Raw genomic sequence first — 15,015 nt, forward strand, 5'->3', positions numbered from 1 at the left:
GGCTCTTCCTAGTACCTCTGTGGCGGTGGGTACCGGGGTAATAATTGGGGGTTAGCACTAGCTGTTTTTGAGGCTACCACTAAGGCTTAGTAATGACTACACCAAATGTCCCCAGAGGATCCCTGGGCCCATTAATTTCAACACAATCCTTGGGGAATAATTCCCCTCAGGGAAACCCTGACTAAAGACCTTTAAAAAATCTAAAACATAACTTTTATTTCAGTAATAGTTAAAAAGGGGTGATAATGTGCTCATTAGTTACTAGGTGGCAGAGGTGTTAAAACTAAGAGTCTTAGTGTCCTATACGGACTACTCATTATCAGGGTGCTGTATTCAGTTTTGATACTTTTTGACACTGTCTACAGACGAGTATGCTTCAGCAACCCAATTCAGTATATATTTATGCCACATAGTCGACCTAAAACATAATTCCTCCTTCTAACGTTTTGTCAGTAATTTCCTGGCTTTTTCAAAGGCACGAGGCATGAGGCTAATGAGCACATTATCACCCCTTTTTTACTATTACTGAAATAAAAGTTATGTTTTAGATTTGTTAGAGGGTCTTTAGTCAGGGTTTCCCTGAGGGGATTTATTTCCCAAGGACCAGCTTAGCAATGGACTCCGTCCATAAGACGTCTTCCATTACTAAGCCTGTAAAGTAAATCTAAAATAAGACACAACATGTTTAAAAAAACTTTTGTTTTTGAAAAATACTCCCCCATAAGCCCTTGTTCACCATTTCATCAATATTAAACAAAAAAAAATGCTGGTCATCGTAGTCCACAGAATCTAAAGTAGTCCTCTGCATACACGGATCTGAAATGAGAAAAAAACTAATGCGTTAGTACATTGGGAGGGGGATGGTAAAAAAAACTAATAAACACACAAACATGATAAATATGTCACACATAAGCAAAACCAAAGCAAAAAAAAAATTACTAAAGAACTCGCTTACCAAAGCAAACCAACCTTGGCAATTTGGGACGGAGCTGGGGCTTCAGAAAAGCTGGCAAGGATGGCTAGTAGTGTTGCTCGCGAATATTCACAATGCAAATTTTATTTGCGAATATCGTGCTGGATCCATTTAAAACTCCACCTGTGAGAAAGGGGGAGGGGTGCACAGCTAAAGAGTGTGCCATTTCCCCCTGAATTGTACATACAAGAAAAAAGAAAGATAGCCAGCACAACAGCCTAATACACGGATGCACACTGCCATGGCATATACAGAGTATACAAAAAAAGAGGATTGCAGCAGCACACATTGGTCAAAAAATTGGAGGCTCTTAGCGCACTTTTTGATCAAAACGTGTCCCCCATCCACCACGGGGAGGTGGCCTCATTTAGGATGGGAATCTAGCACAAATTCTGAGCATAACACTCAACTATCCACTCACCTCTGCTAGGCATATAGCCTCTGACTGGGTGACATGCTGGATCCATTTAAAACTCCACCTGTGAGAAAGGGGGAGGGGTGCACAGCTAAAGAGGGTGCCATTTCCCCCTGAATTGTACATACAAGAAAAAAGAAAGATAGCCAGCACAACAGCCTAATACACGGGTGCACACTGCCATGGCATATACAGAGTATACAAAAAAAGAGGATTGCAGCAGCACACATTGGTCAAAAAAATGGAGGCAAACTACAATGCTCAGAAGAGAAGGAGCACCATTGGGCTTTTAGAGAGAGAATGTGTCTCGAATTGAAGGCCATGTGTGTTTACAAAGCCCCTATGGTGCCAGGACAATGGACCCCCCACATGTGACCCCATTTTGGAAACAACACCCCTCACGGAATGTGATAAGGGGTGCAGTGAGCATTTACACCCCACTGGTGTCTGACAGATTTTTGAAACAGTGGTCTGTGAAAATGAAAACAAATTCTCTCTCCAAAAGCCCAATGGCGCTCCTTCTCCTCTGAGCATTGTAGTTTGCCCGCAGATCATTTTACATCCACATATGGGGTATTTCCATACTCAGAAGAAATTGTGTTTTGGGAGGCTTTTTCTCCTATTACCCCTTGTGAAAATGAAAATTTTGCGGAAACACCAGCATTTTAGTGAAATAAATCTATTTTTTTATTTTCACATCCAACTTTAGCGGAAAAGTCGTCAAACACCTGTTGTGTTATGTGTGTGCTTTTAGCTGTATATACAGTAACAATGCACAAAGATTACTTGTTGACATTTCCTCTTGCATTTTCCTACTTACCACCAATCCCTGCTTCTTATATCCGTGTCACTTAAGTTTCCTTTAACCCTTTAAAGGGGTTATCAAGGAAAAAGCTTTTTTTTATATATCAACTGGCTCCAGAAAGTTAAACAGATTTGTAAATTACTTCTATTCAAAAATCTTAATCCTTTCAGTACTTATGAGCTTCTGAAGTTAAGGTTGTTCTTTTCTGTCTAAGTGCTCTCTGATGACACGTGTCTCGAGAACCGCCCAGTTTAGAAGCAAATCTTCATAGCAAACCTCTTCTAAACTGGGCGTTTCCCGAGACACGTGTCATGAGAGATCACTTAGACAGAAAAGAACAACCTTAACTTCAGAAGCTCATAAGTACTGAAAGGATTAATATTTTTTTAATAGAAGTAGTTTACAAATCCGCTTAACTTTCTGGAGCCAGTTGATATATAAAAAAAAAGTTTTTTCCTGGATAACCCCTTTAAGTACACAGTTTTTTTTTTTTTTTTTCATTTTTGCACTTTCCCCCTCAACTTCTTAAAATCATAATACTTTCGATTTTGCACCTATAGACCCATAAAAGGGCTTATTTTTTTGTGCCACCATTGTACTTTGTAATGGCATCAATAATTTTACCACAAAATCTACAGCAAAACCAAAAATAATTATTTGTGGAGAATTAAAAAAACCTTCTGTTTATGACTTTTGGGGGCTTTTAAATCTTTGAAGAGCAATTTTTGGTCAAAATGACAACTTATCTTTATTATGTAGGTCCATAAGGTTACAACCATACCCAAATTATATAGGTTTTATTTTGTTTTTGTTCTGTTAAAAATAATACATTTTTGTATGAAAATTGGCATGTTTAAAAATGTCCTTTTCTGACCCCCATAACTTTTTATTTCTCCGTATATGGGGAGGTGTAGGGCTAATTTTTTCTGTCGTGATCTGAATTTTTTTTTTGGTACCATTTATGTTTTGATGGGAATTTTTGTCAGTTTCTTTATACCTTTTTTTTTAGGGTATACAAAGTGACCAAATATATACAAATCAGGACTTAGGTACTTTTTCAATTAAAATTATATTTTTATAGATCGAACATTTACGCACGTGGTGATACCACATATGTTTATGGTTATTTTTGTTTAAATATATATTTAAAACAGAAACCCAGCAGATTCTAAAAAAATTATCAGAGGACATTGTCCATGTGCAGACAAAAAGTGCACTTTGGGCCTTTATCCCTTTTATATCATACACAGTTGTCATAAATGTTTAAACTTTTATTAACAAATACAACAAATTTATGCAAATACGCAGTATATACAGTGAACACTGAGTTACAAAGCCTCTACACAACTTTGTGTCACCATCATACTTGGTGGGAAGAGAAAAACGAATCTTGGAGCCACCAGAAGCCACTGGACCTTCCATTTTTAACACATGCAATGCTTCTGCTGGATATCACCTACATATACAGTAAGTGATGGCAACCCATTCTTGTCTAATCTGTGCTTGGAGTATCACAATTACTTAGTTTTGGTCTGTCCACTCAGTTTTTGAGGATTGACCACAGGTTCTCAATGGGATTGGGATCTTGGAAGTTTACTAGCCATGGACCCACTCGTACTAGTGTTAAACAAAAAAGCTGGCACACTAGACTTCATATTAAAACAAATGCAGAACACTATCTCCTGTGTTGCTTTACAACAGTAATTTTATATGTATGTTCATCCTCCTATCTATGTTTTTCACTGCTTAGTGTCCCTCACAGAGATCTTCACCCAACACCTGCTATCTCTAACATGGCTGCTAAAGCTATGTGCATAGGCTTTTATAGTGGCTTTGACATCATCCCTATACTGCCTCTTGAATGGCTGCTAAAATATCATCAGCCAACTGGAAGAAAGAAGAAGGCAAAAGGATCACATGATCTCAAGGAATCCCATAATGCCTTTTAAACAGTTCTATTTGAAAGGCATTATGTGGTTTCCTGAGATCATGTGATCCATCTGCCTTCTCCTTTCTACCATGTGGCTGATTTTATATTAACAAAATTTTGTACAAACTCTACAGGTTCAGTTCATCAATCTCTAGTCTTGATATGTTACATAGTTTTTTTGTGAAATCAGTATGTAATACATCCGCACATGGTCATTTGGCACAGTGAGTTAGAGACTAATCAGAGAAGAGTGGCATACCTTCATGTTGGAAGAGTCTTGGTAAGAAGCTGGCCATGAATTGCTCTTTTGCTGGGAACTCAATATTCAGTTGTATTCTGTAGGGAAATCTGCCAGTAAATGTTCACATTTCATGCAGTCATCAGAATGTAAACAAAACAATACACAATGTCATTTCTACATAATTCAGAATAGGATATGATCTCTATAAAAAGAGATGCACTTTTTAACTACTCTCAACACTGAACAGATGACACCCCATCACTTACTCAGAAGCCCCCAAATATGCAGCACCTCAGAATTGACATTTCATTATTGTGCACATCTTCCACTAGTCTCACTTGCATAAGCAGAAGACATGAAGGCAGCATTCCAGTTCAAGTGTAGTTCTACTCTATTGATGCAACAATTTTACTTTTTTTTAGCAAGACTTCCATTGACAAAATATCACATTACTGGAGTAAAACAACACTTTAAGGGCATGTTCCCACTTGGCATATACACAGCGTATTTCCTGCTGCGCAAAATCTGCAGAAGCAGCTGGAAATACCCTCCATATCCCTTGCTTACCGTTCACACAGCGCTTTCCGGCGGCAGCCCTATGTGTGCAGTGAGATTTGGGGTGAGGTTTGGGGACTGTGACGTGCGGCTCCGTCTCCAAAACTCACTTCACACATAGGGCTGCCACCAGAAAGCCCTGTGTGAATGGTGAGCGAGGGATGTGCAACACATTTCCTGCTGCTTATGCAGATTTTGCGTAGCGTGAAATACGCTGCATATTCGCCAAGTGGGAATGTGCCCTAAAGGTTTCCAGTGCAAATTATATCAAGTTGAAACCAGCTACATTAGGAATAGACAGATTTTACAGAAAAAGATAGAGGTGACAGAAGTCATGTTGCAAATGCATTTTCTAAGATATAATGGTACTCTCAGTTGTATCAGGACATGCGGAAAATAAATTGTTACATATGCCTGCAACAAATAACCATGTATTGTATTATGCATTCAGTTCAATAAACTTGTTTTTTGTTACGAGGTTACATCAAGCTTACACAAGATCATATACAATATTGTAAAGTGAAAGGCTGCTTACATTCTTTATGTTTATGTATAACAGAATATCGACTTGTTAAATTTAATTTCATTTGAACTAAAACCGAGCTAAAATTGAATTGAGTGCATGGCGATATATACGCTGCAACATTAAAGATGTAATGAATTCATGTTTATATTCAGCCTACTATGACATGGGCTGAACTTTACTGAATGAAATCTCTGGCTGCCATGGTCATGTGATATTGCAACAATTTGAGCACTTCCATCAGGAAACAGACCCACTGATCTTTTGTATTCAATGAAGCAATGCCTGGGGCAACAGAGATCATCTGGCTTTAGCTTTCTCAGAGATAGAACAATTTGTCTACTGCATTTCTATACAAACCAAATTAATATCCCACATGCCTAGAGGTACCATGCTACATTCGGGAATTATACCAACATAATTCTTTCAAACACTCACCCAATTAGCTGGCAGCAGTAGGGCTTCTCAAATCATAGGATTTCGGAGAACGCACAGGGAGGCGGCAGATGGAACTGGGGAGAGTTCAGATGCTGGGCCACAGACCATATCGCGCCGTGATATGGGGGCTGACGAAGGCGCAATGCGGTCCGTGGCCACTCAACCCCCCCCCCCCCCCCCCGGTTCCATCTGCAGCCTCCCTGCTTGTTCTCCGGAATCCTGTGATTTGAGAAGCCCTACTGCTGCCATCTAATTTGGTGAGTGCTCCATTACTCCCTTTGCTCTGAAGCTATTATTTATCCTGCATTCCACACGTGTAGCACAACCTGCAGCTATCCCTTGAGCTGCATCCAGGCACCTTACATGTCCAGGGTCAGGATAGGATCGTGATCAATATAGTGACAGTGACGGACTTTGTATTCTTCTGTGATCTTGCAATTTAAAATTATTTTCTATTATTTATTCACACTCTATAATCTCCCTTAAGGAGAACAACAGGTTTATGTTTATAGGAAAGTTGCATGCATGCAAGCAGCATGGTAGAGTACATAATAATGCATTAACCACTGGCTTCCATGGGAACAGGGACTCAAATCTCCTGTTAGAATACACAGTGCTACTCCATTCATACTCTATGGGAGTCACTGTGAAAGCTGAATGCTGTACTAGGCTATCTCCAACAGCTGCCATAGAGAATTATTAGAGCAACAACATGCATGTGTGATCTGCCGAAAACTCGGGTCCTCCTTCTTGAGTAGTCTGATCTCTCTGCAATCAGAAATGTATCCATACATATCTAGATGTCCATTCACTAATGTAAATGGACATCTACCATTAAAACAAACAATGAAGTTGTGTGCTTCAAGAAGGATTTGTAGGTAACTACTTCTGAAAATACACTGATTATTCGAATAAATGTTTCAAAGCTTTACGTAATTTAAATAATGCATGTATCTCCTCCAGCAGTAAGTGATGCAGTTAAGAAATGCACAAAACAACTATTATAGAAGAACATAGCCCACAAACTATTTTCATATTCAGATCTCTAATTGAAACTAACATCAGTACTTGCTTGACAACCTGTGTCCCCATCTCTATGGTGAACACTCCATAAATGTGTATTGCATATGACAGTCTTTAAAAAAAAATAGTAATCATTTCTTCTTATCATTTTTAATGAGCATTAGGCTTGTTCAACCTTTTGTTTTTCTGCATCTCTCATCTATGAAACACTTTAGGGTCTATTTGCATACAGATAATTCTTTTGAAGAAACCTATATATTTAAAGTGTACCTGTCACTTAAAAAAAAAAACACAAAAAAAAAGTTTGACATGTCCTAGAGATGTGACAAAAGTTTTGATTGGCCAGGGTCAGAGTATTCAGACAATCACCAATAGCCAGATCTAGTATAGAGAGAAGTGTGTGTCTGAACACTTCTTTTCCTGGTCTCTGTGTATGTGACAAAGACAGGACAAAAAAGACAAAAAAACAAGTACTACATAAGTGCTGAATTTCCTTGTATATTATGATGAACTTGTGTTGTGGGAAATAAGAATTCTTAAAGAGTACCTATCATTACATAAACTTTTCTGACCAACTCAGAATATGTACCCTAATTACTCCTAACACTCCTCTCACCCTTAAAAAAAAATTCTGAGCTTTAAAAAGCTCTGTATCATTTCTTTATTCTTGTTCACATAGTGCAATCTCCCCGCAGGAGAAAGTGGGCATTTCCCAGCAGGCATGACATCACTGAAGCCTGCTGGGGGACCACTTCCGCCCTCACATTTTTGCAGCACTGTGATGAAAAGAAGACCTCAGGCTCTGTGCAGCAGCTTTCAGTCTATCTTTCAGTGAGGCTCTGTTCAGCTTTTAGTCTGTACAGCTTTTAGGCCCCTTTCACACTATAAAGTTGCTCTATTAAAAGATTCATTATAAACTTATGTTAGAAAAGCCTTAAAAATGGATGTTAAATGGCCGTTACAAAATCCCATTAAAGTCTATGGGATATTTTGATTATCTGTTCTGACCCGTTATAGCCGTCATGAATAACGGACGTTATTTGTGATGGGAGAAAAAACGCACATGCACAAATGTTTCTTATGTCACAAGAAACATATAAATTAACGTCCATTATTTTTAACATTGAAGTCTATGGCTGACGGACGTTAGCAAATACATCCGTTAATGTCCGTTAATATAACGTCCGTTATTTTTAGAGATGAGCGAACTTTTGACAAATTTGATTCGGACGATTCACTGAATATTCCGAAAAAATTAGTTTCGATACAAGTTTATTAGCTGCAAATCTATATTAAAAATGGCTATTTCTGGCCTACAGAGAGCCTCAATTGGGGTCTAGAACACTTTGCTTTGTTCTACCATTCATATGGAGTGTGCTGAGGTAGTGAAATAGTACTGTTATTCAGTATGACATGCAAATTACAGGCATCACTTTTAGAATCACTGCTGCAGATCGGCACAATGACAGGGCTTGGAGGTGGCATTAGCATGAGGAGACCATATAGTGGCTGCATGACACAGAGTGGAGGTGTTGGCAGCATGAGGAGACCATATAGTTGCTGAATGACACAGCCTGGAGCTGGCAGCAGCATGAGTAGACACTAGGGCTTCACAAACCCTAAGAATAAAAGATGAATTTTGACATTTAAATTGAAGATTTATGGAAGCTAGTGCTACCATAAAAATTTTTAGGCCCAGGCCCAGCAGCATCAGTAAACCATATATTGGCTGAATGACACAGCCTGGAGTTGGCTTAAGCATGAGGAGACCATATAGTGTCTGAATGGCACAACCTGGAGTTGGCAGAAGCATGAGGAGACCATTAAAATTTAAGATTTTTAAATAGAAATTTAAGACTTTTAAATTGAAATTGAAGATTTTTTAATTGAAAATGTAACTCCCAAGTTTTACTGTCCCGGGCCCCGGTGTGTGGGTACAAAGGACGAAATTTAACAAGGAGTCACATGTCACATGGCAGCATAATGACAGAGCCTGGAGATGGCTCTGTATGAGGAGACCTTATAGTGGCTGAATGACTGCGTGGAGTTTGTGTCTGCATGGGGAGACCATATAGTGACTGAATGGCACAGCCTGGAGTTTGTGGCAGCATGAAGACATCATATAGTGGCTGAATGGCACAGCCTGGAGGTGGCTGAAGCATGAGAAGAGACCATATAGTGGCTGAATGAGACAGTCTGGAGGTGGCAGCAGCATCAGGAGTCCTGAAAGTAACCCGGTGAAAGAGTGATGTGGTGGGTGACAATACCAGTACCCAGTGACGAAGGTGGGTGAAAAAAGGTCTGATGCAGAGGAATGTTTGTAACTGGGGAGCAGCGCCTTAAATCTGTTTGGCACAATACATATTTGTGAAGTGTTGGTGTGGAACCATGGTCAATCTACTCTTATGCATCAGGCATTGGTGGGTTGAAATCCTGGCTGATCCATGCCTGATTTGAATATTTCCTGAAATTCGTAACAAATTCGGGTTCATCAGCTTCGATTCGCTCATCTCTACTTATAAATATATTTAGTATATCTTTTTTTTTATGACTTGGTACTCATTGTAAAGAGTTGGATGCTCCCTGGTGCCTAAGAGTTAACTTAAACGTCTGATAAGTGTGTTTAACCTATTCCCGCAGAATGACTTATATAAACGTCAGGTTATGCTGGTAGTTCCCGCATCCTGATGTTTACATAAGTCATTTAGTACCCCGGGTTAACAGGCAGAAGTCCCGCTGGTAATTGGTCCTGGTCAGAGATCATTGTAATTGTTCCCTGTGGACCAATCGCAGTGATCACAGACTGGGGTTGGGGGGTATAGTTCAGATCCCCTGCTCTGCCCACCCCTAGAACTCCAGGCAGAGCCGAGGAAGATGTCCCCGGGAGCTGGGGGGGGGGGGTACATACCGCAGGACCGGTGCAGGCAGCGGGGATGGGGGACTGGCGGCAGGCAAGTGGATGAGGCGGTGGCCTCAGAGGCAGCAGTGAAGATCGCTGTAAAGTGATCTTCACTGCTGCTTATAGGAGTTTCAAAACTACAACTCCCAGCATGCCCAGGCAGCCGTTGGAGTTTAAGTTTTGCAACATCTGGAGGGCTACAGTTTGGACACCACTACACAGGAACTAAACCAAAAAAGGAGGAAGAAAAGCAAATTGGACATAATGTCACACCAAACTCCAAAAATGGGCTGGACAAAATGATTGCCACCCTTTCAAAATTGTGGAAAAATAAGATTGTTTTAAGCATGTGATGCTCCTTTAAACTCACCTGGGGCAAGTAACAGGTGTGGGCAAAATAAAATATCACACCTGAAAGCAGATAAAAAGGAGAGAAGTTCACTTAGTATTTGCATTGTGTGTCTGTGTGTGCCACGATAAGCATGGACAACAGAAAGAGGTGAAGAGAACTGTCTGAAGACTTGAGAACCAAAATTGTGGGAAAATATCAACAATCTCAAGGTTGCAAGTCCATCTCCAGATATCTAGATTTGCCTTTGTCCACAGTGCGCAACATTATCAAGAAGTTTGCAACCCATGGCACTGTAGCTAATCTCCCTGGGCGTGAACGGAAGAGAAAAATTGATGAAAGGTGTCAACGCAGGATAGTGTGGATGGTGGATAAGCAAGTTTCCAAACAAGTTCCAAAGATATTTAAGCTGTCCTGCAGGCTCAGGGAGCATCAGGGTCAGCACAAACTATCCATTGACATTTAAATGAAATGAAATGCTATGGCAGAAGACCCAGGAGGACCCCCCTGCTGACACAGAGATATAAAAAAGCAAGACTACATTTTGCCAAAACGAACTTGAGTAAGCCAAACTAATTCTGGGAAAACATATTGTGGACAGATGAGACCAAGATAGAGCTTTTTGGCAAGGCACATCATTCTACTGTTTACTGAAAACGGAATGAGACCTACAAAGAAGAGAAAACAGTACCTACAGTGAAATATGGTGGAGGTTCAATGATGTTTTGGGGTTGTGTTGCTGCCTCTGGCACTGGGTACCTTGAATGTGTGCAAGGCATCATGAAATCTGAGGATTACCAACGGATTTTGGGTTGCACCGTACCAGTGTCAGAAAGCTGGGTTTGCTTCCAAGATCTTGGTTCTTCCAGCAGGACAATGACCCCAAAGCATACGTCAAAAAGCGCCCAGAAATGGATTGCAACAAAGAACTGGAGAGTTCTGATGTGGTCAGCAATGAGTCCAGATCTAAATCCCATTGATCACCTGTGGATAGATCTTAAAATTGCTGTTTGGAAAAGTTGCCCTTCCAGTAAGAGAGACCTGGAGCAGTTTGCAAAGGAAGAGTGGTCCAACATTGCGATTGAGAGGAAGAAGCTTATTGATGGTTATAGGAAGCGACTGATTTCAGTTATTTTTTCCAAAGGGTGTGCAATCAAATAGTAAGTTAAGGGTGCCAATAATTTTGTCCAGCTCATTTTGGGAGTTTGGTGTGACATTATGTCCAATTTGCTTTTTTCTCTCCCTTTTTTGGTTTAGTTCCAATACACACAAAGGGAATAAAAATTTGTACAGCAAAACATTTGTTACTGCTATCCTTTTCTGTAAGAAATACTTAATTTTCTTGAAAAATTTCAGGGGTGCCAACCTTTACGACCATGACTGTATGTGTATATATATATATATATATATATATATATATATATATATATATATATATATATAGATAGATAGATAGATAATAGAGATGTATGAGTGCCACTGTGCGGGATTTAATCCCAGGATCCAGGCAGGTGATCAGTCCTGTGTAAGACCAGAAAAACACGTCCCAAGTAATGCAATTTCAAAAATAAACTGGGCCGCACACCAGCGATCCAATATAAAACTTATTTATTCACCCAAAATGTGAAGCAACGTTTCGACCTGCTCAATGAGGTCTTTCTCAAGCATACAATAAAGTGCAAGTGAATCATATATATATATATATATATATATATATATATATATATATATATATGGTAGTAAATTTGAGTAGCCGTATTAGTCCAGTGATGCAGATGCAAATCATAAAATGTTGCAGTATCTTTGGACTTGATAAAGGGAGAAATCCCGAAAGCTTGTCTCTACAAAATGCTGTTAGTCCAATAAAAAAGGTATTACAAGATACTGCAACATTTTATGATTTGCATCTATATATATGGTACAACACGCCCATAAGGGGTAAGTACAGAGTGACATTATCAGTGTAAACATTGACAAGAAATATTATCATATGTGTGATCAATAATCAACTACGTGCATAGAAGTATAAAAATACAAGCATATACTTATTACAACAATTATATCCATATAAAGAACTGTGCAATATACATCCTAATTAGTGGGCAGGTTCTCACTTCCATGCTGTCCGGACCTCCTCCTAACATGCCGCTAATCCACTGTTTGTAAACAGTGCAATTGCGCATGTCCGGAACTCGGTATGTCACATGATTCATCACATGACCGTGCCATTCCACGAATGCAGCCAGTTACGTTGCTGTTCGCAGTCTCCTATAAGGTCCAATAACGGTCAAATCCTATAATTATATTACGGGAACAGTATATCTTCTGGACCATTGGCGCATGCGCCGAGAGTGCAAAATCGCCATCTTATCTGGGCAGAAATTAAGGGCAAACAGCAACCATATAAGTATTGTAAACTGTATTAAAGGAAAAGCTCAAAGGACCATTACGTTAAAAGGTCATCATGTAGCATGTCCACCACATGGGCCCCTGTGTTATCAGTGGTCACATGTGGAGCAGCGGGACAGGGGGGAAGAAAGCTGTTCGGGGGGCTTTTACTACAACCCAAAACCTACTCTCAACCCCCCCATACCCTATCTACATTATAGACCTCCGCAAGCCATCATATTAAAACGGTCCCCCTATAGGAGCAATAACATCCAATTGAACCTACTTCTGCTCCAAAGCAAGATATATTTTATTTATAATTATTCATATGTGGTACAACATTCGAGAAATGGCAATGTCAAATGTGATGTATCAACAAAATATGGAAAAAATAAACAACAACTAAATTTGCTTCATTGTTCCGGCTTGAAAAAAGGAATAATTTCAGGGTGTCCAAAACAGTAGGGAGGTGAGTCTGAAAAAAGAAAGAAAAAATACAATTACTAACCTATAATAGGTGTAACAAACAAAGAAAAAAATTTCAATTATCATCAAAAAGAGATCTTCTTACACAATATGAGGCTTACTAGACATTATACCAACTGGTTATCCATGGAACAGATTATAAAAAGGTTTTCAAAGACAATTCAATATTTAAACCATGTGAATGTAAGGTATTAAGTCTATTTATCTACTGTACCTCTCTTTGTTTAAGTAGTTTCTCCATGTCTCCTCCCCTTCTTGAATGTGATATGTGATCTATAATTGTAAATTTCAACTGGTCCACATCATGTCCTTTTTCCCTGAAATGTCTGGGTACTGGTAATTCAATTTTGCCCCTGCGAATAGATGATTTATGATTGTTTCAACGGAATCTACATTCTGTAGTTGTCTCCCCTACATATGGGAGCTTACAAGGACAATACAGAATGTAGATAACATGGTAACTTCTACATGTCACATGGTGTTTGATCTGAAATTCTTTCTTGGTGGATGGGTAAACAAAAGTATTCCCTTTAATCATCATTTTACAGTTATTACTATTACCACATGGAAAACTTCCTGGTTTTAATTGTGTGGCCAAAGAGGGGGAATCACCAACAATATCCGCATGAACCAATTTATTCTTTAAATTCCTGGATCTCCTGTATGACAATAAAGGCAGAACAGAAAATTCAGGAATATGAGAAAAACTATCTGACAAGATTCTCCAATGTCTTCTCAAAATCTGTGCTATCTGCTGACTAGAATTATTAAATCTAGATATAAATGGTATTCTACTAACCCCTGTTTCCTTTACTTTGTCACATTTAAGAAGATCATCTCTTTTAACCAAAGCTACCTTATTTCTTTGTTGATTAATACGATTTTTAGGGTAGCCACGGGATGAAAACTTTTTACCCATCTCAGCCAACCTAGAATTCAATTTCAATGGATCCTCAACAATTCTTTTAACCCGTAAAAATTGACTATAGGGTAAAGATTTAATTGGGTTTCTGGGATGTTGACTCTCAAATGTTAGTAAATTATTCCTGTCTGTTGGTTTAACAAATAAATCAGTTTTTAAACAATTATTCTCACGGTATACCCATGTGTCCAAGAATTGTAGACCTGTCTTGGAATAAGACATAGTGCATTTTATGTCACTGTCAATATTATTCAAAAAAGAAAAAAAACTCCTCAAGCTGTGTCACATTTCCCTGCCAAATCAAAAAAATGTCATCTATATATCGCCACCACTTCAGCACAAGGCTGACGTGGTGGGATACATAGATACAGTATTCTTCCAAGTCCGCCATAAACATGTTTGCGTAAGTCGGGGCCATTGCAGCTCTAGTGGAGAAGGATATAGCAGGCTTAAAAGAAAAAGGTAGGAGTGGAGCTCCACACTCTAATAGGACTTTTTTGGAATGTGAGGCCCTCCATGGTTTGGTCCATAATGGCGACATAGTCATTAAACCCGCCGATAAAGGCGGGGCGGTCGTCGTTATGAACCATATCATGTATGTACAAGAAATCCATAGACAAATTGATGATACTTCGGTATATAAACAGGTTTCTCAAGATCCTACTCCCATGGTAAGGACAAGACTTAAAAGGTTGGTAGATCACGCATTAGCGATTGACTTAATTGATGAGGAACTACATAATTTTCTATTAACATCTTATCCTAGGATCCCGGTATTATATACCCTGCCAAAAATCCATAAAAATTTACATCAACCCCCAGGACGCCCCATAGTGTTCGGTTGCGACTCTATTCTTAGCTCCTCTGTAATATTTGTTGACAAGGTATTGCGAAATTATGCAATTAGCGCTAAATCCTATATTCAGGACACAACAGACTTCTTGACTAAAATTTCAGAACTGACCATATCGGAGGAGGACATCTTGGTTTCCTTTGATGTGGTCAGTCTATATACCAGTATAGACCATGAAAGGGGAATACAAAGTGTTACTAAGGCTTTGCATACAT

The 15,015-nt window shown here is 39.2% G+C and overlaps 1 long non-coding RNA gene across 3 annotated transcripts in view; it reads right to left on the reverse strand.

Moving 5' to 3' along the window:
• LOC130357949 (uncharacterized) overlaps nt 1–15,015 on the reverse strand; it is a 200,136-nt gene that overhangs the window by 96,823 nt on the left and 88,298 nt on the right. For 2 of the 3 annotated variants that reach the window (XR_008889333.1, XR_008889331.1), the window contains exon 2: nt 4,383–4,459. This is a non-coding gene — a long non-coding RNA (uncharacterized LOC130357949). Of the gene's footprint in view, nt 1–4,382; nt 4,472–15,015 lie in introns of all 3 variants that reach the window. The other variant, XR_008889332.1, reaches the window with a different exon arrangement.

The sequence above is a fragment of the Hyla sarda genome, chromosome 2 (assembly GCF_029499605.1).
Source record: "Hyla sarda isolate aHylSar1 chromosome 2, aHylSar1.hap1, whole genome shotgun sequence".
Taxonomy (NCBI): Eukaryota; Metazoa; Chordata; class Amphibia; order Anura; family Hylidae; genus Hyla; species Hyla sarda.